Here is a 22,369-nt window from a genome sequence, read left to right on the forward strand (position 1 = left end):
AAACTACTACCTATAAAATAAATATGCTACAAGGATATATTATACAGCACAGGGAATATAGCCAATATTTTATAATAACTATAAATAGAATATAATCTATGAACATTTTGAATCACTATGTTGTATATACCTGAAACTAATAAAATATTGTAAATCAACTATACCTCAATTTAAAAAATGGTTTTTGTGCTTTACCCCAGGGAATCTAATTCCCCCATGGATCTTTAGGGAAAGCTGTCCTAACTTTCAGGCACCCCAGTCTAAGCTGGGAGCCACCAGGACTTGGCACCTCTGCTTCGTGGATTCTTTGTCTTCAAACAAGAAACTGGTGGCTAGTTTGGGCTAGTTTAGAGTATGATATTTTAACCATTTTGTCTAAGTTGTCAACATTTTAAAATCAGGACCTTGGAAACATAAATCTTGTTTGTAGCTTCTCTTGAAAAGTCAGAAAATGAGGCCACCTAGGACTTCTGTTCCCACAGGGTACCAGTCTGTGCCCTCGAGATGAGCTGGACGCTCAGTCCCCTCCAGCCTGTCTCACCATCTGTTTCACATGCGAGGTTCCTGTAAGCCTTTGAGTTTGCAGCCCTTGTGTGAGGTGTGTGGTAACCTCCAGTTACCCAAGATGTGATTTTTCTGTAGTACATGAGTCCCCAGAGGACCAATAACAGAAATCACCATGAAGGCGCAAAGGTCTACCAGTGAGTAGGGGGCAGACATCCCAGGGTGGTCTGTCTAGACTGGGGGTCCTTAGGGTCTCTGGTCCTGATACTGTGTGGTGGCCCCTGCTATGAGTGCTTTACATGTATCCAGTAATTTGATTCCTTCAGTAACCCTATGAAGTAGGGACCGTTATTACCCTCATTTTACCGATAGAGAAACTGAGGCACAAAGGAGTTAAATCACGCATCTGAAGATGATAAATAGAATCTGTCTTCAAAGCTCCTGGGGCCTGATGGGACCCCTCAGGAAAGGTAGTCCTGGCCCTTGGGAATGGAGGGGAGCCATGTAGGGTCTCCCCAGGAGCCTAGACAGGAACCCCTAGACAGGGGTTGCTCCTCAGGACTCGGATCAGCTGCCTCTCAGTGGGAACACTGGAAGGAACCTGGATGCTGCTGGAGGAAGACCTTCTGGCCCCAGCCCCCTTTGGCCCCCAGAGCAGGCAGACTTACTTCTTGCCTGCCCATGCATTCATCCCAGTCTCCGATTTTACAAAGGGCTGCCGTTTACTGTGTGTTTACTACGCGCCAATCCTCTAGGTTCGTTGTCTTACTGAACCCCCTTGATGACAGTTTTGTGTCAACATGTGTCCCCATTTTATGGAGGAGGAAACTGAGGTGTCAGCAGGTTCCCTCACTTGCCTGAAGTCACAGAGCTCACCAGTGATGAGCAGGCTATGAACAGTCATAGACGGAGGTGCTCGGACCCCCTTTACTTCTCAGCTCTCTCTGAAGCTTATCCCTTGCCCTTTGCACTCAGTTTCCCCTCCTTTGCTCTGATTTCTGGGCCCAGCTCCAACCCCCAGCCCCCGAGTGGCCCCTGCAGTCTCTTCTCTCAGCTTCTGATCCGTGGCCTGCCTTCAGCCTTTTGTTCCCATGCATTCATTTATTAGATCCAGCTTCTAATTGTGATGTTCACATCTACCATCTTACTCATTCATTGCCAGCTTGACCTATTCATTTTTGAGAGGAACAGTACCATCTCCTACTATGATCATGTTCTCATCACTTTTCCCTTTTAATTCTGTCAAATTTTGCTTTATCTATTTCCAGATTATGCTATTAGGTGCCTACACTTTCCCCATTGGTAATCCTTTGCCTTACTATCTACTTAGGCTCATAAGATAGTGGTACCGTATTTCTTTTGGTTAATGTTTGCCTGCTTAATTTTTTTTCTATCCCATTTATTTTTTTGATAGTTTTCTTTAGGTGTAGTTACTTTCATTCAATAATCTAACACATACTTATCAAGGACCTACTGTGTGCTGAGCACTGGGCTTGGCCCTGAGGATTCAGTAGTAAACTAGTGTGTTGGTGCATTAGTTTCTTTTTGGCTGTGTCGGGTCTTCATTGCTGCGTGTGGGCTTTCTCTAGTTGCGGTGAGCGGGGGCTACTCTTTGCTGCGGTGCACGGGCTTCGCACTGTGGTGGCTTTTCTTGTTGCGGAGCACGGGCTGTAGGCAAGCAGGCTTCAGTAGTTGCAGCACACAGGCCCTAGAGAGTGTAGGCTTTAGTAGTTGTGGCGCGTGGGCTCAGCAGTTGTGGCTGGTGGGCTCTAGAGCACAGGCTCAGTAGTTGTGGCTCAGGGGCTTAGCTGCTCCGTGGCATGTGGGATCTTCCCAGACCAGGGATCGAACCTGTGTCTCCTGCATTGGCAGGTGGATTCTTAACCACTGTGCTGCCTGGGAAGTCCCCGCATTGGTTTCTTATGACTCCTGTAACAAACTACTACAAACTCTCAGCCCGTGAAGTTCTGGAAACCAGGAGTCTGAAATCAGTATCGCGGGGCTGAAACCGAGGTGTTAGCAGAGCCATGCTCCTCCCAGAAGCTGTAGGGAGGGCAACCTTTCCTTGCCTTTTCCAGCTTCTGGTAGCTGCCAGCATTTCTTGGCTTGTGGCTGCATCACTGCAATCTTCAAGGCCAGCATCTTCTAGCTCTGCTCCCTCTACATGGGGCCCCTCCTCTGTGTGTGTGAAATCTTCCTCTGCCGCCCTTTTATAAGGATACTTGTGATTGCATTTAGTCCCACCCAGATAATCCAGGGTAATGTCACCATTTCAATATCCTTAATTTAATCACATCGTTTGCCATATAAGTTATTGTTCATTCTTTTGCCGTGTAAGGTGACATTCACAGGTTTCAGGATTAGGAAATGAATATGTCTTGGGGCCATTATTCAGCCTTCCACAGTCAGGAAGCCTTCCTTCAGGGAGCTAGCATTCCAGAGAGTCAGGAAAGGAAGGGGGAGTGATGGGTGTGTAGCTGGGGTTGAGGGCAGCATGTCAGAAAACCAGAGAGACTCTGGTTCACAGGAGACTGAATGAAGTGAGGCTTGAGGCCTTAAGTGCAAATGCCCTGAGGCAGCCAACTTGGCTGGTGGGGGATTGTCTGTGAGCTTGGGAGGGGGAATGGGGAGGAGGCTGGAAAACCAGGTGGGGGACAGACAGTCCCTGAAGGGCCATGTAGGCCATGGTGATGGGTTTGGATTGTATCCCAAGGCAATAGTGAGCTTCCAGAGGGCTTCCAGCAGTGGAGGGATGTGAGCTATTGAGCTGTGCAGAGCTAACAGATGCCTCTTCCTCACAAATCCTTCCCTGGGCAGATAAGGGACGACGCAAGGAAGCTGCCTCTCAGGCCACACCACCGCCCAGCTATAAGCCTTTCAGGTCCTGATCAATTGTCCCTTATGCTGGGCACCTCCCGGGCTCCAGACATTCCACTGAGCACTCGACACCCATGTTTGTAACAGGGCGCTCCAGGCGATACTGGACTCGGTGCTTTTGAAATCTCAGATGGCTAGAAATGGGTAGGGAAGGGGGAGAGTTCAGATCTCATGCTCTGACCTTGAAGCAATGCTGCCCACTTAAAGCTTTAAGAAGCTAGACTGTCTGGGTCTGAATCTGAATTCAGACACTTACTAACTATGGAACCCTGTGGGGGGCGGTCCCATAACCTCTTCCTCCTCTATAAAATGGAGACCACATGCCTTCCAGTGTCCGTGTGAAGATTCAAAGAGATAAAACAGGCAAAGGACTTATAGCAGGGGCTTAGATTAGGAAACACAGAATAAATGTTAACTGTTGTTATTTGATTTTTAGTTCCTGTAGGAGATGACTTTGAGAGCAAGCTATTCCTTTGTTTTCTGAGAGGAGGGAAAAATAACTAACAGGGCATTTGATTTTACACAGAAAAAGCCAAGATGCTCTTCGGGGATGGAGAGCTTCTAGGCAACAAAATAAAAACACTTGAGAGTTTTGTATAATGACGTAAAAGGTTGTCTCCATTCAGGGCAGAACTGTGCCTCTTGCCAGTTTGCTTGCAGAAATAAAAAGGAAGCGATTTTCCTCTCAGGCTGCAGAAGTCTGGGGGTTCTTGGAGATGGGGGAGAGCAACATGGCTGGAGCTCCCCCATGTGGAGGGGGTGATGGCCAGGGACCTCAGGGACAGTGGGTCAGGCGGGGCTTGGGGCCACTGCTGGCTTTAGGACTTTGAGCCTGCTCACACCCAGGAGCTAGCCTGAGGATTTCCATCGTGCTCTGTGGTTCTCTCCTGTTATTCTTTTTTTTTTTTTTTTTTTTTTGCGGTACGCGGGCCTCTCACTGTTGTGGCCTCTCCCGTTGCGGAGCACAGGCTCCAGACGCTGCGGAGCACAGGCTCCGGACGCGCAGGCTCAGCGGCCATGGCTCACAGGCCCAGCCGCTCCGCGGCATGTGGGATCCTCCCGGATCGGGGCACGAACCCGTGCCCCCTGCATCGGCAGGCGGACTCTCAACCACTGCGCCACCAGGGAAGCCCCCTCCTGTTATTCTTTCAGGCCAGTCTGGTCCTGGTTGGGTTTGGGAGTATTGGAGGAGCGTCCCCGGCCACATTTGGGGTGGGAGACTCTGGGGCTCAGCAGGGCCTGTGAAAGCTTGTTATGAGGTGGCAAGAGGTCACTGGAGAAAAGGAGAGCGGGGAGCTAGAGTCAGGAGGTGAAATGAGCGCTGCGGCAGCAGCCAGGATTTGAGGAGGGCAGACTCAGCCTGCACACTCCCAGCAACATCGCAGAGGGGAGCCTGGTGAACGTGGCGATACTGTAACCAAGTAGGCTGAAGGCTGGGTCTTGTGTGCTAGGTGGGCACAAAAGGGAAGCCTGACCTTTGGGAACAGTGAGGATCTGGGCATCTAATTATAGACGGTTTTTCATCTTTGTAGTAACCCTATAGGGTAGGTGCTGTCATGCAGCTTGTTTTTCAGGTGGGGGAATTGAGGCACAGAGAGGGTAAGTATTGAGTCCCCAGTCACACAGCTAGTAAGAAGAGAGTTGGAATTCGCACTGGGTCTGTCTGACCCCAAAGCCTGCTGGTTCCTCCAGGGAGCAGGCCCTTACCTCCGCTCTGCAGTAACTGCAGTCATTGAATCCTGCTCAAGGCCTCCCAGTGAGGAGAGTTTCTGGGAAATTCCTGCCCTGTAGGAGCTGGTGGAAGAGAAGCCCCTTCCTGAGTATTCTCACCGCAATTCAGGACTTCCTACTCACTCCCGGGCCCCACCCTTCTTTCTCGAGGAGGAGGCCAAGGTTGCTGGTGATTGCGAGGCAGTGTGTAGAGTGCTTGGAGCGTGGACTCAGGAGCAGCGTCGCAAACCTCTGTGGACATCACAGGTGCTGGGGCCGCCCTGGCGATGCCGGGGATCCCCAGCGGAGGTCGGCTCTTTCCTGCCGGTCTGCGAAGCTGCCGGTAGATGGCGCTCCGACCCTGCCCCCTGCTCTGCGATCTGCGCTACTGCGCTTCGTGCTCCAGATCCCAACACTGATGTGACGCCTGCTGAGTACCAGGGCCTGTGCTGTGTGCTTTGTGTTCAGCGTTCACGGTCCAATGGGGAGGACAAACGAGGCCGTTGCAATTCAGTGTGACCCCCACTAGGTCAGGAGGGACCTGGTCAGGAGCTTGAGGGCTGGGGGAGTGCTGAGCTCCTGGACTGGGCGGCCTCACACTGCCTGGGTGGAAGGCTGGAGTTGGTGTTCTCATAGAGCTGTGCCTGGGGGGGATATTTGGGACCAGGGACCCCAGGCACACAGTTGGTGCCCCAAGGAATGGAGGAGGGTAGATGAGGACACCGTGGAGTCTGTGCAGAGAGCGGCCGTCAGTGGCCCTGACCCTGACCGGCAGCAGCACCGGCGGGGGCGGTAGCAGCAGTGTGCTCATTTCCTGGGGACTTCTCAGCCCCTCATAGTTTCACAGGGGACTCTGGACACCCTCTCTGAAACTGCTGTCTCTGTGGGTCTCAGGGTGTCCACCCATCACAGCCAGGCCTTGGGGCTGCACCCAGGCTTGAAGGGAGATCCATCCACAGGGCACCTGGGGGAGCAGCCTGTGGGGAAGCAGGGAATGAGAGGAGGGGACTGGGCTGATGGAAAGAGGAAATACTACCCTGCATTCAATACGTATCATGTGATGGCACTGTCCTGGGCAACGTACTCTATATTATTATTCTCACAGCAACTTTTTCAAGAGACATAATCTCCCCTGTTAGGCAGATGGCATCATGGAGGTTCAGGGAAGGAAAGTCTCAGGTCCAGGTGTACACAGGGCGAGTGACAGATGAAAAGCTGTGCTGTTGACACATGAAGTCAGGTGCCTGGGGGAGACTAGGGCCAGCACCATAGCCCCACCACTGGCTGGTGTTGAGGAGGGGCCTGTTAGTGAACATCTGAGTGCAGATCTGTGAGTGCCTCTTCCTGAGTCAGGGCAGCTCCCAACTCATGCCCCCAGACTGGCTCTGGTTTATCACCTGTGTGCCTGGCCACCAAGGTACCCTGCCTCTGGGAGCCCAGGGTACAGGGTACAGAGGGTAGGACCTGCAGCCCTTCCGGTCCTCCTAGAGGACCTAGGTCACCTGGCCCACCTTCAGGGACTCCTGTGTTTTCACTTGCCTGGCCCTGGTTCCTGGTTGAAGTTCCAGGTGCAGCTTGAATTCTGAGGCCAAGTCAAGCCATAATGATCACAGCCTATGCCGTCTCTAACCCCCACTTCCAAAGCGACTTCTCAAAACCAGCCCCTTGAATACTCTCCCAGCCGTGTTTGATCCCCAGTCTCTCTTTTCTCTTCCTTCAAACAGTTCATTATTTTGCATGGAGATTTCGCTTTTCTTTGACTTTTTTTTCTTCATATATAACCTGATAAAAGGGCTCCCGTTATTTCAGAATATATTCTGGGCCCTATTCTGTGCCCAATTACACACCATCTATGGTTGATTTTCATGAAATTTAAATAACAAAGAGGGACGCTTATGTCATTTCTTCCTTATAAAAATACACCCTTGAAATCCTCTCTCATTGGAAAGCTGCAGCGTGTCCGCAGTTTAACAGCTTGTGAGAGTGTGCGTGTATGTGCTGCCTCATTAGAAGTGCACACAGAGTGAGGTGTGTCCTGGTAACAAGAGCTAAACTTGCACTCACTGTCCCCAAGTGGAAACAGACTGCCCGGAACGCCAGGACTTGGCAACATCTGCCAGTCTCTGCAACAGTGTCAGCCCAGGGCAACCTGACACAGGGAGGTCAGAGATCCCATCCTGTGGGCAATGGATCCAAGGAGGGCGTGTGTCAGCAGAGGCTCAGGGGGACTGCAAGTGGACGGGCAGGATGTCTCGGTGGCAAGATATTAAATACCCAAACTGAGCTTACCCCTCCCGAGCCCCAGATGGCAGTCTGCATGCAGCTGGGGGTCTGTGTGCCTCATAGCCAGGCAAAGGAAACGTCTGAATACTTGAAATCTTGACTGAAGTCCTGGAGCTGAAGGTGATAGCTAAGAAAGCAGAGAGCTTGATGGGACCCTTGTAATGGGGCTATTCTGTTGAACTATGGGGTGATGATATTTGACATCCAATTTTAAGTTTCCCTCTTCTGGATTGAATTCCTCATATGGGGCCTGGCAGAGAGGAGAGAAGGGAGTTCATGCCTGGATGGGGGGGGGGGGCTGTAAAGGGCTGGTGATAGGAGAGGAGTCTGGATTGTGGAGGAGGGGGTTCTGCTCAGACCTCAGCCTTCATTCCTTGCATCCCAAAGCCCACTGCCTCAGCCCCTGTGCAAGTTTTTGTGCCAGTTTCACAAAAACATCCTGCCTCTAGGTCTCCACTTAAGGAAGCTGCACAGGAGCAGAAGGGCACCTACAGTCACAGGAGCCATTCCAGGTGACACTCAGGGGTCTGGACATGACCTCCTTGGGCCCAGCCTGTCATCCTAACCAGACTGGAGGAGTGAGACTTGGGCTGGGCCTTAAATACGTTGATGCCTGAGAGAATAGACAGGGGATGTCTGAGAGGAGGGAAGGCATAGACAAGGGCCGGGAACAGGCAAGTACAGCTCAAGTTTGGAAGGAGGGAAGAGCTGGTCAGTTTGGAAAAGATAGCTGGGAAGTCTCCCATAAGAGTAAATCAAAATAAAAATATGTGTTGTTGTGGGATTAGAAAGAAACATAGAACTGCACCCTAAATCCCCATATTACCTGGGCCCACAGCTGAAAAAGAATTGCGATGGTAGTACTTAAGGGTTCAGTCTCCCTTAAGTCAACAATAATGGAGGAAACACTAAAATGCAATAAACATCACCTTAACCAAGAGCTTCAAGTTAACCTCACCAGTGTCAACATTACCAAGGTTGTCCCTGGTGGGACAGGTCAGCATCAAGTCCTTCCTTATACAACGCAGTGAGAAGAACACATTACCTCCATGGTGTTTCTGCCAAAATGTCAATCCTCAGTCTGATTATGAGGAGACATCAGAAAAGTCTGTACTGAGGGACATCATGCAAAACAGTTGGCCTGTACTCCTCCAAAATGTCAAGGTTATGAAAAATAAAGACTAAGAACCATTCCAGACTAAAAGAGATGAAAGAGACATGACAACCAAAAGCAATGTATGATTCTAGATTGGATCTTGGCTTTGAGAGAAGATAGGTAAAGAGAACATAACTGGGACAACTGGAGAAATTTGAATATGGACTGGGCATTAGATGTTAGCATATATCAATGTTAAATTTCCTGATTTCAATAATTATACTGAGATTATGTTTTTAAATGTCCTTTTTTTAGGAAATACACACTGAAGTATTTAGGGCTAAAATGTTATGCTGTCTGCAACTTGTTCTCAAAGGATTCAGCTAAGAAATAGTGTTTCTATCTATCTATCTATCTATCTATCTATCTATGTACCTATCTATCTATCTAGAGGCTGGCAGAATGATAAAGCAAATGGGGGAAAATATTAACAGTTGGGGAAAATATTAACAATTGATGAATCCGGGTATTCAAGAGTTCTTGCAACTGTTTTGTGTGTGAAATTATATTAAACTAAAAAGTTACCCCAAAATGGAAAAAATGTAATTCATACACAGAAGAGTGTAAGCTCTTAAAACTGTTAAATGTAGATAATATCTGACTCTGAAGTAGGTTGGGAGGAATGCATGGCATTTTATGAGAACTTAATAAAGGAAACAGGTTCTTATTAATAATGTCTACTTTTACTTACAGTTATTTACAAGGAGGGCTCATACCTTTTCCCCTCCATGGCATCAAGGAATTTGTGTGATATTCCTGGTCTGGTATCTGGACCCCCATAAGAATGTCCCTATTCCTCACCATCGCACCATCGCTGGTACTAAAGTCCAGGGCACATGCCAGGAACCTGGAATAAGGCTGAAATTCTCCCTGATTGGTCCTTTGCAGATGCCATGGAATAAGTCCAAGGACATTTACCTTTGACTAAGACCTCAGCACCTGATGAGCAGCTTTACAAATGAATGGTGTGAAGGTGCTTAAAGGTGAAGATTGTCTTAAATACCAGTTCTTAGCACTTAATGTGAGGGACAAGTAGACAGAGCAGGAGGCTGGTGTCAGAAGCCCAGATAGCCCCACATTCTGCTCCACCTGTTCTTAGGTGGCAGACCCTCCAAAGAGCCAGGCCACTGGCTACAACCTGCAAGCCCATCCTCTCTTGCCCCACCCATTTTCAGCCCACCCTTGCCTCTGGGCTGGACAATCCCACTCCAGCTGCCAATACTCTCAGCATGCATTAGCTCAGTGGTTCTCAAAGTGTGTTCCAAGGACCCTGGGGGGGGTCCCTGAGACCCTCACATGGGGTCTGCAAAGTCTTTGCTTTTCTAGCTGCATATTTGTTTGAGACTCCATTTTTGTATACTTCAACAGCATACCAGACCAGCTTCAATGCAGCAGTAGATATGTGAATCTAGTGGTCTTCTGTTAATCCAGATATTAAAGAGATTTGTAAAAATGTAAAGCACTGTTACCCTTCTCACTAATTTTTTGTTTTGAAAAATAGTTATTTTTCATAAAAATGTTCTATATTAACACGAAATGGGTTTATTATTATTTCTTTTATATACTTATTTCAGTTTCATTGAGGTATAATTGGCAAAATTGTAATATATTTAAAGTGTACAACTTTAAAGTGATGATTTGATATATGTATACATTGTGAAAGAATTCTCGCTATGGAGTTTAACACATCCATCACTGTGTGTGTGTGTGTGTATATATATATATATATATATATATATATATATATATATATATATGTAAGAAAACAAGTTCTGCTCTCTTAGTAAATTTCAATTATATAACTGAAAGGTGATGCCCTTTTTACCAGCCTCTCCCTATTTCTCTCACCACACCCCTCAGCCCCTGGCAACCACCAATCCACCATCCTACCATCCTACTCTCTATTTCTATAAGTTCACCATGTTTTTTTTTAGATTCCACATATAAGTGATATCATGCAGTATTTATCTTTCTCTGTCTGCTTATTTCACTTATCATAAGTTACCATATCTTGGTTATTGTGAATAATGTTGCAATGAATATGGGAATACAGATATCTCTTTGAGATAGTGATTCCATTTCCTTTGAAAATATACCCAGAAGTGGGATTGCTGGATCATATGGTAGTTCTATTTTTAATTTCTTGAGGAACCTCCTATATCTCCATCTTCCTACCAACAGTGTACAAGGGTTCCCTTTTCTCCACATTCTCACCAGGATTTGTTATCTTTTGTTTTTTTGGCAATAGACATCCTAACAATAGACCCTCTTTGGAGGGTCTGCCACCTAAGAACAGGTGGAGCAGAATGTGGGGCTATCTGGGCTTCTGACACCAGCCTCCTGCTCTGTCTACTTGTCCCTCACATTAAGTGCTAAGAACTGGTATTTAAGACAATCTTCACCTTTAAGCACCTTCACACCATTCATTTGTAAAGCTGCTCATCAGGTGCTGAGGTCTTAGTCAAAGGTAAATGTCCTTGGACTTATTCCATGGCATCTGAAGTGATAGTGTGGTTTTGATTTGCATTTTTCTGATGGTTAGGTGACGTTGAGTACCTTTTTGTGTATGTGTTGGCCATCTGTATGTCCTCTTTGGGAAAAAGTCTATTTGGGTCCTCTGCCCATTTTAAAATTGGGTTCATTGGATTTTTGCTATTAAGTTGTGTGAGTTCCTTGCATATTTTAAATATTAAAAATATTAACCCCTTATCAGATACATGGTTTGCAAATGTTTTCTCCCATTCCACAGGTTGCCTTTTCAGTGTGTTGTTGATTTCCTTGCTGTGCAGAAGCTTTTTAGTTTGATGTAGTCCAACTTGTTTATTTTTGGTTTTGTTGCCTTTGCTTTTGGCATCAAATCCAAAAAAATTATCGCCAAGACCAATGTCAAGGAGCTTAACCCCCCATGTTTTCTTCTAGGATTTTTAAGGTTTCAGGTCTTATGTTTAAGTCTTTAATCCATTTTGAGTTGATTTCTGTGTATTGTATAAGATACTAGTCCAGTTTCATTCTTTTGCATGTGGATATCCAGTTTTCCCAGTACCATTTATTGAAGAGACTATCCTTTCCCCATTATTTATCCTTGGCTCCTTGGTTGAAAATTAATTGCCCATATATGCCTGGATTTATTTCTGGGCTTTTTATTCTGTTCCTTTGATCTATGTGACTATTTTACAGCAATACTATACTGTTTTGATTTCTATAGCTTTGTAATGTAGTTTGAAATCAGGACATTGATGCCTTCAGCTGCGTTCTTCTTTCTCAAGATTGCTTTGGCCATTTGAGGTTTTTGTTATTGTCCAAGCAGCCTACTTTTTTCTTGGTGGCTCCTTGTAGTTGATGTCATGCCAGGACCCATCAGTGTCCCAAAGGGGAGGAGGATCACAGTCAGCCCCTAGATGGAGGCTGGTTTGAAGCAGGACCCTCAGGCAGCTGCTTGTAAAGTATGTAGTCAAACCATCCATCAGGCAGAGGTCTTAAAAGTTGGAACACTAGATGTGGGGTCCCAACCTTTTGCTCCTGAGGGAGAAGCTGGGATTGGGAGTTCCCTCCTGGTTGTACGGCACTGTGCTGGGAGTGGGGTTTATGGTGAGTGTGCGTCTAAGTCTTTCCTACCCATTTCTATGTGGTTATTTTGTCATTCAGCCTATGTGTAGTAATCACTCATCTAGTTTCTGGATTTCTCTCAGAGGAAATTGCTCCACGCACAGCTCTACATTTGGTGTGCCCATGGGGGGAGGGACGTCCAGGAGCCTCCAAGGTCTCCATCTTAGTCCCTCCTCTATTATTGTTACTTTAGAATGAATTAAATATTTCTTTTTTTACTTCTGAAAAGGCAAGCATCAATAGATGTAATTCACATAAACAAAAGCTCTCTGGGGTTCTGAATAATTTTTGAGAGACCAAAACATATGAGAACCATTGTTCTAGCCCCTGATTGTGTTTTAATAAGGATGGTTGGTCTAGGCTCTATGGTGATCATAACTCATCGTCCCTCAGGGAATAGGCTGACTGCAGCATTGTGGGTCGCTATAACAGAGGAAAGGAGGGGCATAAAGCCTTGAACTAGCAATTAAATGCTGCAGCCCGGAAGTGGCATGTATGGCTTCCGCTCATAGCTCATTGGCCAGTACTAGTTTCATGGCTCCACCCAACTGCAAGGGGAGGGAGAATGTGAGCCCCTCCTGTGCCCAGTTCCCTGAAAGAGAGAAGGGTGGTAGTGGCTGAGCACCAGAAGTCTCTACCACACCCCGCTTCTTTTTTCTGCACAGCATGTATCACTACCTGACAGTCCTATTAGATATTTAATTGCTTACTGACTCTTTGCCCTCTGAAGGGAGGGTAAGCTCTTTGAGGGGAGGTTCCTTGTCTTGCTTTGTTCACTGCTCAATCTTCAGTGCCTCAAACTGAGTCTGGCATATTGTATGACCTTGATAAAGTGAAGTAATGGATGAATGGAGTAAGAGTGTTGACTGTCCTCCCAGGCTCTCTGAGTGGTTGTAGTTTCAACTGGGGGCTGCATCTCAAAGTGCTTCCTGAGACTGAAAGTGCTGGAGATGCGTGAGCTGAGCCTGTACATAGGGTTCCTTGTATCTAAATACAACATACACAATTCTAGATGCTGGTGCTAAGCAAAGCCAGGGACCCCTGTGCAGCTTGTGCCTGGAGGTGGGGTCTTTTTCCAGGTGAGTGGGTGAAAGATTCCCATGGTGAGGACCTGGGGTGCGGCCCACTCATGGAGAGAGGATGGCTGTATCTGGTCAGGGCTCCCTTTTCTCCTGGCCAGTCCTAGCTGTGGGCAAGACCTGGGCTGCAGTTTCTGTGAGGGATACTCCAGAACCAGACCTAGGGATTCCTGCAGAAATGACCCCACGTGCATGACCTCAGGTGAAGTCTGTTAGGTATACAGCTCTGCCTTTTCCCTCCAGAACACTGGTCTCATCAGCCAATCCCACTGGATCCTTACATCTGACTTGGGTCGGGTCAGGGTGTCATTTCTAATAGAGAGCTTAGCCTTGCTGGGGAGTGGGGGGAAGGAGCACGTCATTTGGTAGGAACAGTTGGCACTTGGAAGGGAGCTCAGTGCCAAGCCCTGAGCATAGGCAATCGTGAGCATAGGCAATCGTGAGCATAGGCAATCGTGTTGCTTGACTGACCTGTTCCAAGATGTCCTGAGGCAGAACTTGTTTGGGGATTTTCATGCCCTTGTTGGAGGAACTGGCTCAGAGTTGGGAAAAGATTCCTGAGAGGGGGCCATTCCCTCACATCCCTCAGGCTCTCGTGATTCTCAGAGTTTTAGGTCCAGCAACTTCCTTTTACAAACTCTGGGGATTGTGGCTCAACATAAAATTTTTGTCCTATTTCCAGGATAGGAGAGAGAGTTTGGATGATGTAACACTAGGATTTCTGGACTGGGCAGAAGGTTCATGGGAATGACATATGGAATATAGTATGTGAAATCAAGGTCATCCAAGGAAATCAGGGATGGGTGGTCACTACTTTTTCAAACTGATTCTTTGCCACTACAGGGATTCAGGAATGGGAAAGACATATATGCCCATGGGAGAAACACTGGGGATTCTCAGGAAGATAGTCCCGTAAGCACAGACAATGCATTTCCGCCTGGCTTCCCTGATTAACCAAAATGCACCAGGTGCTGACTAATTAGGAAATTCCTGAATCTTAGAGCACTTGGCTAGTGAAGCTTCAAAAAATTACATCCAAATATCTAGTACTTTGTCTAAACACACATGAGAATAATGATAACAACAGGACCTCCCTGGTGGTCCAGTGGTTAGGACTCTGTGCTTCCACTGCAGGGGCGAAGGTTCGATCCCTGGTTGGGGAACTAAGATCCTGCATGCCATGCTGAGCCATGCAGCCAAAAATCAACAACAACAACCACAAAAACCTCCAAACTGCTGAATGGCTAATACATCTTTAGCCTGACCTGGGAAGAGAAAGGGTCTGGAGTCAGCAGGCCTTGATGAAGCCCTGAGCCGGCCCCAATCCAGCTTCGATAACTGGCCAGTTCTGCAGGGAACCCTGGGGCCTGGATCACACATGATTTTTAAAGCAAACGAAAACACCCGGGGCTTGAATTTAACATGAAGCCAGGCATCAGTTCCTAAGGCTATTAGATGTCATCATCAGGATGGTCTTTAAAATGCATCTTCCCGGGACTGAACTGATATTTCATTTCTCTGGAGCCTCCTTTTTGGAGTCAAAAGGAAAAACAAACAAAAGGAAAACAAAACAAAATTAAAAATAGAATCACCATGTGATCCAGCAATTCCACTTCCGGGTATATACCCAAAAGAATTGACAGCAGGAATTCAAACAGATACTTGTCACCCGTGTTCACAGCAGCATTTTTCACAATAGCCAAAAGGTGGAAACAACCCAAATGTCCATCAGCAGACGAAAAGATAAAATATGATGTGGACACACGCAATAGAATATTATTCAGCCTTAAAAAGGAAGGAAGTTCTGACATATGCTACATCATGAACATGAACCTTGAGGACCTTATGTTAAATGAAATAAGCCAGTCAAAAAGGACAAATGCTGGATGCTTTCATGTGGATGAGGTACCAAGAGTGGTCAAATCATAGAGACAGGAAGTAGAAGTGTGGCTGCCAGGGGCTGGGGGGGAGGGAGAAAGGGGGTGGTACAGAGTTTGTACTTAGTGGTACAGAGTTTCTATTTGGGATAATGACAAAGTGCTAGAGATGGTTGGTGGTGATGGTTGCACAACAGTGTGATGTACTTAATGCCATTGCGCTGTACACTTAAAAAAGTGGTAAATCTGGGCTTCCCTGGTGGCGCAGTGGTTGACAGTCTGCCTGCCGATGCAGGGGACGCGGGTTCGTGTCCCGGTCCGCCGCGGAGCGGCTGGGCCCGTGAGCCATGGCCGCTGAGCCTGCGTGTCCGGAGGCTGTGCTCCACAACGGGAGAGGCCACAACAGTGAGAGGCCCACGTACCGCTACAAAAATTAAAAAAAAAAAAAAAGTGGTAAATCTTACGTATATTTTACCACAATAGAACAAAACAAAAAAACAGGAGCATGCCCACTTGGCCTGTGGTCTGTAGAGGTTCTTATCCATAAGGGCAGCACTGAGCTGCTGAGTACGTGTCCTGGAGGGGCGCCTGTGATCCGATGGTTCTAACTGAGCATAGGCGACAGACACCCAAGTTAGGGGGGGGGCGTCTCTCCAGAATGTGGACTTCCTTTCACCTTCTTGGGCAGAGCTGCTACCGCCCTGATCGCCATCAGAGAGCCAGGGGAACAAAGCCAGGAGGGTAATTTAAAGGGGCTCTGCGCCCTGGAGCACCATTGTACTGGGCTTCTCCCCCTTTTTTTGCCAGGCACCACCAATCATGTAAACGCGCCAACAAAGGAGGCCCTGATCCTGTCCCAGCTCTCCAGTTGGGCTCCCGAGAGTGGGAAAGAGGTAGGTCCTCAGATGAGCCAGGCAGAACTCACGTGTCCAACTGTGCAGCACGGGTCCCTGGAACTCACAGAAGCCATTATAATGATCTAGGGCAGAAGGTCTTATCACACAACAACTTTCTCACCCCTCAGGGGGGTGGGAGGTGGGACCCCCTCTCAGCCACAGGGACTTGTGTCTTCATTCATTCTTTTCCAAACAAGTCAGTCAAAAATTGAGGTTTCTGAGCAATTTTGCAGATTCATAACCACTCAAGATGTGAGCCCACATAGCCTCCCCAAGCCAAAAATTAAGACACTCCCCTCCTGCCTCCTCTTTAATAAGAACCTGCGGTAAATATATTGAGAAGCAAGAAAGAGAAAAGCAGAAACGTAAGTAACCTTTCCTTTCCAGCATAGCAACTCTCCTTGCAGCCACACCGCTCAGCAACTCCTGGATTAATCTTTCTTTCTTTCTTTCTTTTCTTTTTTCCTTTTTCTGCTCAATGGATTGTGGTCAAGGCCATTGTAACGTGAGCAGTGCCTCGGAGGGGATTGGCCAAGGGGGCTGCGAGGGGCCCCTTTCACAGAGGGCTAATTGCGTTTCAGACCACCAGTATTCGGGAGCTACAGATGTCTTCCTTCATTTGCCTGGGAAGCACAATTGGACCCATCTGTTGCATTTATTCCGCCGGCTCCCCTGCCCGCCCCCGTCCGCCTCCACCCCGTCACCCCCATCCCCTCCCTTCCCTTGTCTGCGGGCCTAAATTGAAAACTCATCAAAATGTAATCCAAGAGCAGTTTGGCTGCCGAGCTGCTGAGAAGGGGCTCGGTGGGAATAAAGGCCCCCCGCCACTTTACACACGGGCCAGAGCCTGGGGAGCCGGGTCACAGGCAGCCTTAGGGAGGAAAGTGAGAAGTTAGCCGGCAGATGGGCTGCTCCACGCGGCCCTATAACCTGATGCCTCGGAAGAGGGGCCCTAGCAACGGGCTGGCCCAGGCCAGAGGATGCCGCTGCCCTGGAGGTGGTGACCCCACCTCGCAGGCCTCGCCCCTGGCCCAGGATGCTTCGATTTCAAACGAGGCTGGGGCCAGGGCTCATCTCTTTCTGACCCCCATCTGCCCTCTCGAGCTCAAAGGGATTTCCAAGGCAGAGAGGGCAGGGATGGGTGGCCTTGCAAGGCCTGGGGAATGTGGCACAGGGAAGGCAGCCTGCCTGCCCACCCACCCTCCTGCACGGCCCAGGCCTTCCCTCCATCCGTTCCTCCCTCTGCTCTGCACCTTGTGACGTGCTCAGGCCCTTTTCTGAGCTGACTTCTCTTTCTCCCAAGCAAGCAGTGGGCTCTGGAAGGTATGGATGTGGCTGCCGACCTCTTGGTGTTGCCCCAGACTTAGAGGCTGGCTGGGAAGTGGACAAGGGGGACCTGTGTTTGCATTCAATACAAACCCCAGCTCCAGTCTCTTTTGGGGTCCCCCTTCCAACACCTGCCCCAGCCTGGGCCCCGAATGGGGCCATTGCCTCCAGGAGCAGCTCCCTCCCAGCTGTGTGCAGATGACTTCCAGGGGAGGGGAGGCTGCCAGTGGGCAGGATGTTTCAGATCAATAGCCTTGGAAGAACAGCTGTGGTAAGGTCTCACTGCTGGGCACATCTATGAATCGGGCACTGGCACCTCTTTGTTGCTGAAGAGTTGTGGGTGCGAGGTTTTCAAACTCTGTCTTTTAACTGAAACTCACAGTAAAATATATATACAGCTGACCCTTGAACAAAGTGGGGCTTAGGGGTGCTGACCCTGGACAGTTGAAAATCCACGTATAACTTTACAGTCAGCCCTCTGTATCCAAGGTTCTGAGGATTCAACCAACCTCGGATTGTATAGTACTGTAGTAGGTATTTATTTTAAAAAAATCCACGTAGAAGTGGACCCACACAGTTCAAACCTGTGTTGTACAAGGGTCAACTGTATGTGTGTGTGTGTGTGTGTGTGTGTGTGTGTGTGTGTATATATATATATATATATATAATTTTTTTATAGCAACCCAATACACACAGATATATTACCAAAGCAAAAGTTTCACAAAATAATACTTCTTCCTCCTCTATGCAACGCCCTCCGGTATGTTCTATTCTGATGTTATATTCCATTTCATTCCATTGTTAAAAATGCCGATCATCTTGTCCACTACACTGCTTTCACAACCTACCAAAGCAGTAGTTCTCAAACATTCGTGGGCATCAGCACCTATCCTTGGAATGTGTAAAAATGCCAACCTCTGGGTCCATCTCTAAGAGTGGTACTGGAGTGGGGCTCAGGAGTGGGCATTTTTGGCAAGCCAGCCTCCCCCTTTGAAGGGATTCGGTTACACCTTGCGAAACCCTGCTGCTTCCAGTGTGCTCGGTGGTCTCAAGCCCATGGTCTGAGCTGGAAATAATAGGTTGACCTAGAGGTTGATCAGCTCAAGGTGGGGCCTCCCAAAGTCACCTCCTCCCCTGCCACCTCCCCACCATGTCTTAATTAAATCCTCACCCAGTGAGAGTGTGGATGTCAGGTCTGGCTTGGCTGGCTTTTAATTGAAGTGTTAATTTGTAGCTGCAGAGTGAGGGCCCTGCAGTTCTGGAGCCTTCATTTGCTACCATTCTAAACTGATTAGCCTTGGCGGGGAGAGGGGGCACAAGCCATCAGCAGGGGAGCTGGCTGGGTCAGAATCGGGCCTTGGAGCTGCCTTTGCTGAGAGGGGGGCGAACCAGGACCAAAGCCTTCGGAACCTGCCTGGTCGCCTCCGCCCTCCAGCTGCCGGGCAAGCACCTGCCCCCATGGGCCTCCAAGGCATTGACCTGGTTTCTGTTTCCCCCTCCCCCAGCCCATCTAGATGATAAGGAGGCACCTTTATCCTATGAGTCTTCTGTTCATGCACCATCTTCTATGAGATGAACAATCAGCTCCTTAGCTTCCTGCACAAGGTCCCCCAGGAACTGGCACCAAGAGCATCTCCCAGCACCCCCTCTCCTGCCCACCCTTCATCCCTGCTGAGCCAGGCTGCTCCCCATCCTCAGTCCTGCTATGCAATTCCCATACCTGCCTCCAGCCCTTTGATCTGATGTACCTCCACCTGGAATGCCCTTGCTGACTCATGCCCATCCTTCAAGGCTCAGCACCGCTGACACCACCTCCCAGAAGCCTTCTGTTCTGTCAGGTGTCAGGAGCAGGGCTTCCTGCAGAACGACATGGGCTGGGGAGAGAAGGAATTGAAAGGATACGCTTGCCCAGGCACCCAGGCCAGCTGAGTAGTCAGGCCTTGAGAAGGACAGTGCAGGCAGGTGTGGGGTCGGCCTGGTCCTTTCGTCCCCCACCCCTTTCCCTCTTAGCCTCTTTGGTCCTCCCTGGGGACAGCTGCTGCTCCTTGCTGGTGTGAATCTGGCTCAGTGGTTGTAGGCTCTGGAAGTAAGCAGTCTGGGCTCACAGCCTGCCCTGGCCACTCACCAGCTAAGTGGTTCTGAGTAAGTGACTTCATCTTCCTGGCCTCAGTTTCCTTGTTTGCAAAATGGTAACAGCCCTGCCCTACCTGCCCCTGAATTGAGGCTGGTGTGAACTGTATCTCCACAGGAGGCAAGTCCTCTCCAGAGAAACCAAGGCCCCATACACCCTCGGCCCTCCCAGCCTCTCCCTCCTTCCCTTCCTTCCTGGCCTTCCTGTGGGCCATAGCTTCTGACCCAGGTCCTCATCTCTGGGACTTGCTTTTTTGTGAAAGCTTCCAGTTCCTTCCCTGGAGAAGCCATGGCAGCAGCATCTGCCCTCTGGGGATCATTTGGTCCCACTCAATAAAATGAGGAATTGGAGACCCTGTGAGCAGGACCCACTTTTCAGTCTTGCTACCCGCCCACCCCAGGAACTCAGGACAGCCTCAGTCCCCAATGCCAACAGCTTTCATTGGTTGGGCTATTACCGTGGGCCCTGCACTGTGCTAAATGCTTCACACAGCAGCTCATGTAACCCTCTCAATGACCTCAAAGGCAGGAATAGGACCCTTACTATTTAATGGAGCAGAAACCTGAGGTTCTGAGGTGTGTGGCTTTTGCTGGCTGCATACCTACATTGTCCACAGCCAGAATGGTCTTTTAAAAACAAAAGCTGATCTTGGGCACCCCTGCCTTGCCTTCCCCCTACCCCAGTGGCTCTCCATGGCCCTGGTCCCTCTGACGTGTCCAGTGTCATCTCTCACCTCACTCTCTCTCATATTTTCTGCACTAGAAACACACTGGCTTTCTTTTCAGCCCCTAGTAGGCACGCTTTCCCCGGAACCACAGGGCATTTGCACATACCGTTCCTGCTGAGTAGAACATCTTTTGCTCCACTCTTCCCAAATGGGCTCCCACACATCCTTCCTCCAAGTAGCCTGTCCCCTTGACCAGGTCAGAATTCCACCACCCACAACAGTGTCAGCACTTGTACCTCTCTTTTGTGGCCCTCGTACTAGTAAGACATTCACCAAAAAATCCATGCAGTCTGTTAAAAAAATCTCTCTCCCCACCAGACTCTAAGCTCCGTGAGGGCAGGGCCTGTGCTGTTTTTCCTCACTGCTTTATTTCCAGGTCTTAGCACACTGCCTGGCACACAGTAGGCACTCAATTAACGCTTAATGAATGAACAGATGCAGAAAGTGATGGACCTAGGGTTTGAACCCACAGATGTCAGATGCTAAACCTGGGCTTTCAGCCTGGCCACGCTGGGCTTCCTGGGAAGGCATGCCTTGGGAGCAGAAGGTTGGGGTTTCCAAGCATTCAGGGGTCATCACCAAGTTGGGGCTGAAGGCAGGTTGGGGGTGGGGGCAGCAGACATTGTCCCCGAACGAATGGGATGAAAGCGTTTGTGGGGGGGAGGGGCCAGCTCGAGCTAATCCTGCCCTGAAAGGGTTAATGGAGGTCTGCAGAGGCCTTCCCACCATCCCCCTCTGACCATCACATGGTCCGTAGTGATGGCTGCATAGTCCTGTTATGTGCACATACTTCAGTTTATTTAAGTAAGGTACTAGGAGGGACATTTACATAGTGCCACTGTTGTGCTATTACAGCAATACCACCATAAACATCCTTATACAGTGGACTGACGAGTGCATTTTTATTTGCAAATGATAGAGACCTAATGCAAACTGGCTTCATTAAAAAGGGGAGTGTATTAGTTCACGTAGCTGAAAAGTCTAAGTATGGCTTCGACTTTAACAGCAGAATCCTGCTGTTCCTATGCAGCCATCTCTCTCTCTCTCTCTCCCTCTCTCTCCCTCTCTCTCTCTCTTTCTGTCTCTCTCTCCCTCTCTCCCTCCCTCTCCCTCCCCTCTCTTCACTCTCTCCCCTCTCTCTCCTCTCTCTCTCTCTCTCACTCACTCTCTCTCTCTCTCTCTTTCTTGTCTTTGCTCCTCTCTGTATGGTTCTGTTCTCAGACAGACTCTCCCCAGATGAAGGCAAGACAGCCACCATCTATTCCAGGCTTATATCCTATGAGCTAAACCTTCCCAGGAAAAAGAGTTGTTAATTTCTCATTAATTCCAGCAAAGGTCCTGGAATAGAATCTAATTGGCCTGGCTTGAATCTCTTATATGTTCAACTTTGCACACATATGAGGATAGACCTATAGCATATTTTCTTAAAAGCGAAATGGTAGGCCAAAGGGAATGCTTGTTTGTGGCATATCCAATCTTCTCTGCCCACACTTGTGCATCATGAAAGTTTTTGGCTTCATGTCAGGATAGGAGGTAAGGGAAGCTTCTGGCCAGGCTGTGGTAGGGACAATATAGACATCTACCTAGTGATAGCTGTCATGGTCCTCATGGTACCCAAGTGGCTTCAAAAAGAAGCAGACTCCTGGCCTGGCAACCAGTGTCTGCCGAGTGCCTCACCCAGTACCAACTGACTTTGCCAGCATCATAGCACGTCACTCCTCTGCTTTCTGACCACACAAGATCCCTCACTGTCCCCAGCCGTGATACCTACCGGTATCCTTAGAAAATAGAGCACAAAACTCAAATGCTGACACTTCCTGAGTTCAATCCCGGGAAAGCAGGACTAAGGGGAAAAGGGAGTGAGAGAGGGAAGGAGGGAGAACAAATATAAAGAAGAGGGTTGTGAGCTGGCCATGGCATGTTCCCAGCACAGCTGGCTTCTTGGTCTTGCCAGACATCTTCAGAGAGGCTGTATGAGGCTACTGGGCCTTCAAACAGTTGTCCTGAGGAGGAAAGGAGAAGAAGAATTTGTCCGCTGGCTTCTGTCTCTTTCGTGGGAGTTCAGAGCACCAATTCCTGTGTCCTTCTGGGCTGTGCTACCTGGCCCTCCAGCAGTCACCAAGGAAGCCACATCCCAGGACAGCAGCAGTGACATGTGCATTTGGGGTGAACATGCCGGGTGAGCTGGTGAGCAGAC

The sequence above is a fragment of the Mesoplodon bidens genome, assembly GCF_964165515.1.
Source record: "Mesoplodon bidens genome assembly, chromosome: 4".
In the NCBI taxonomy this organism is placed as follows: domain Eukaryota; kingdom Metazoa; phylum Chordata; class Mammalia; order Artiodactyla; family Ziphiidae; genus Mesoplodon; species Mesoplodon bidens.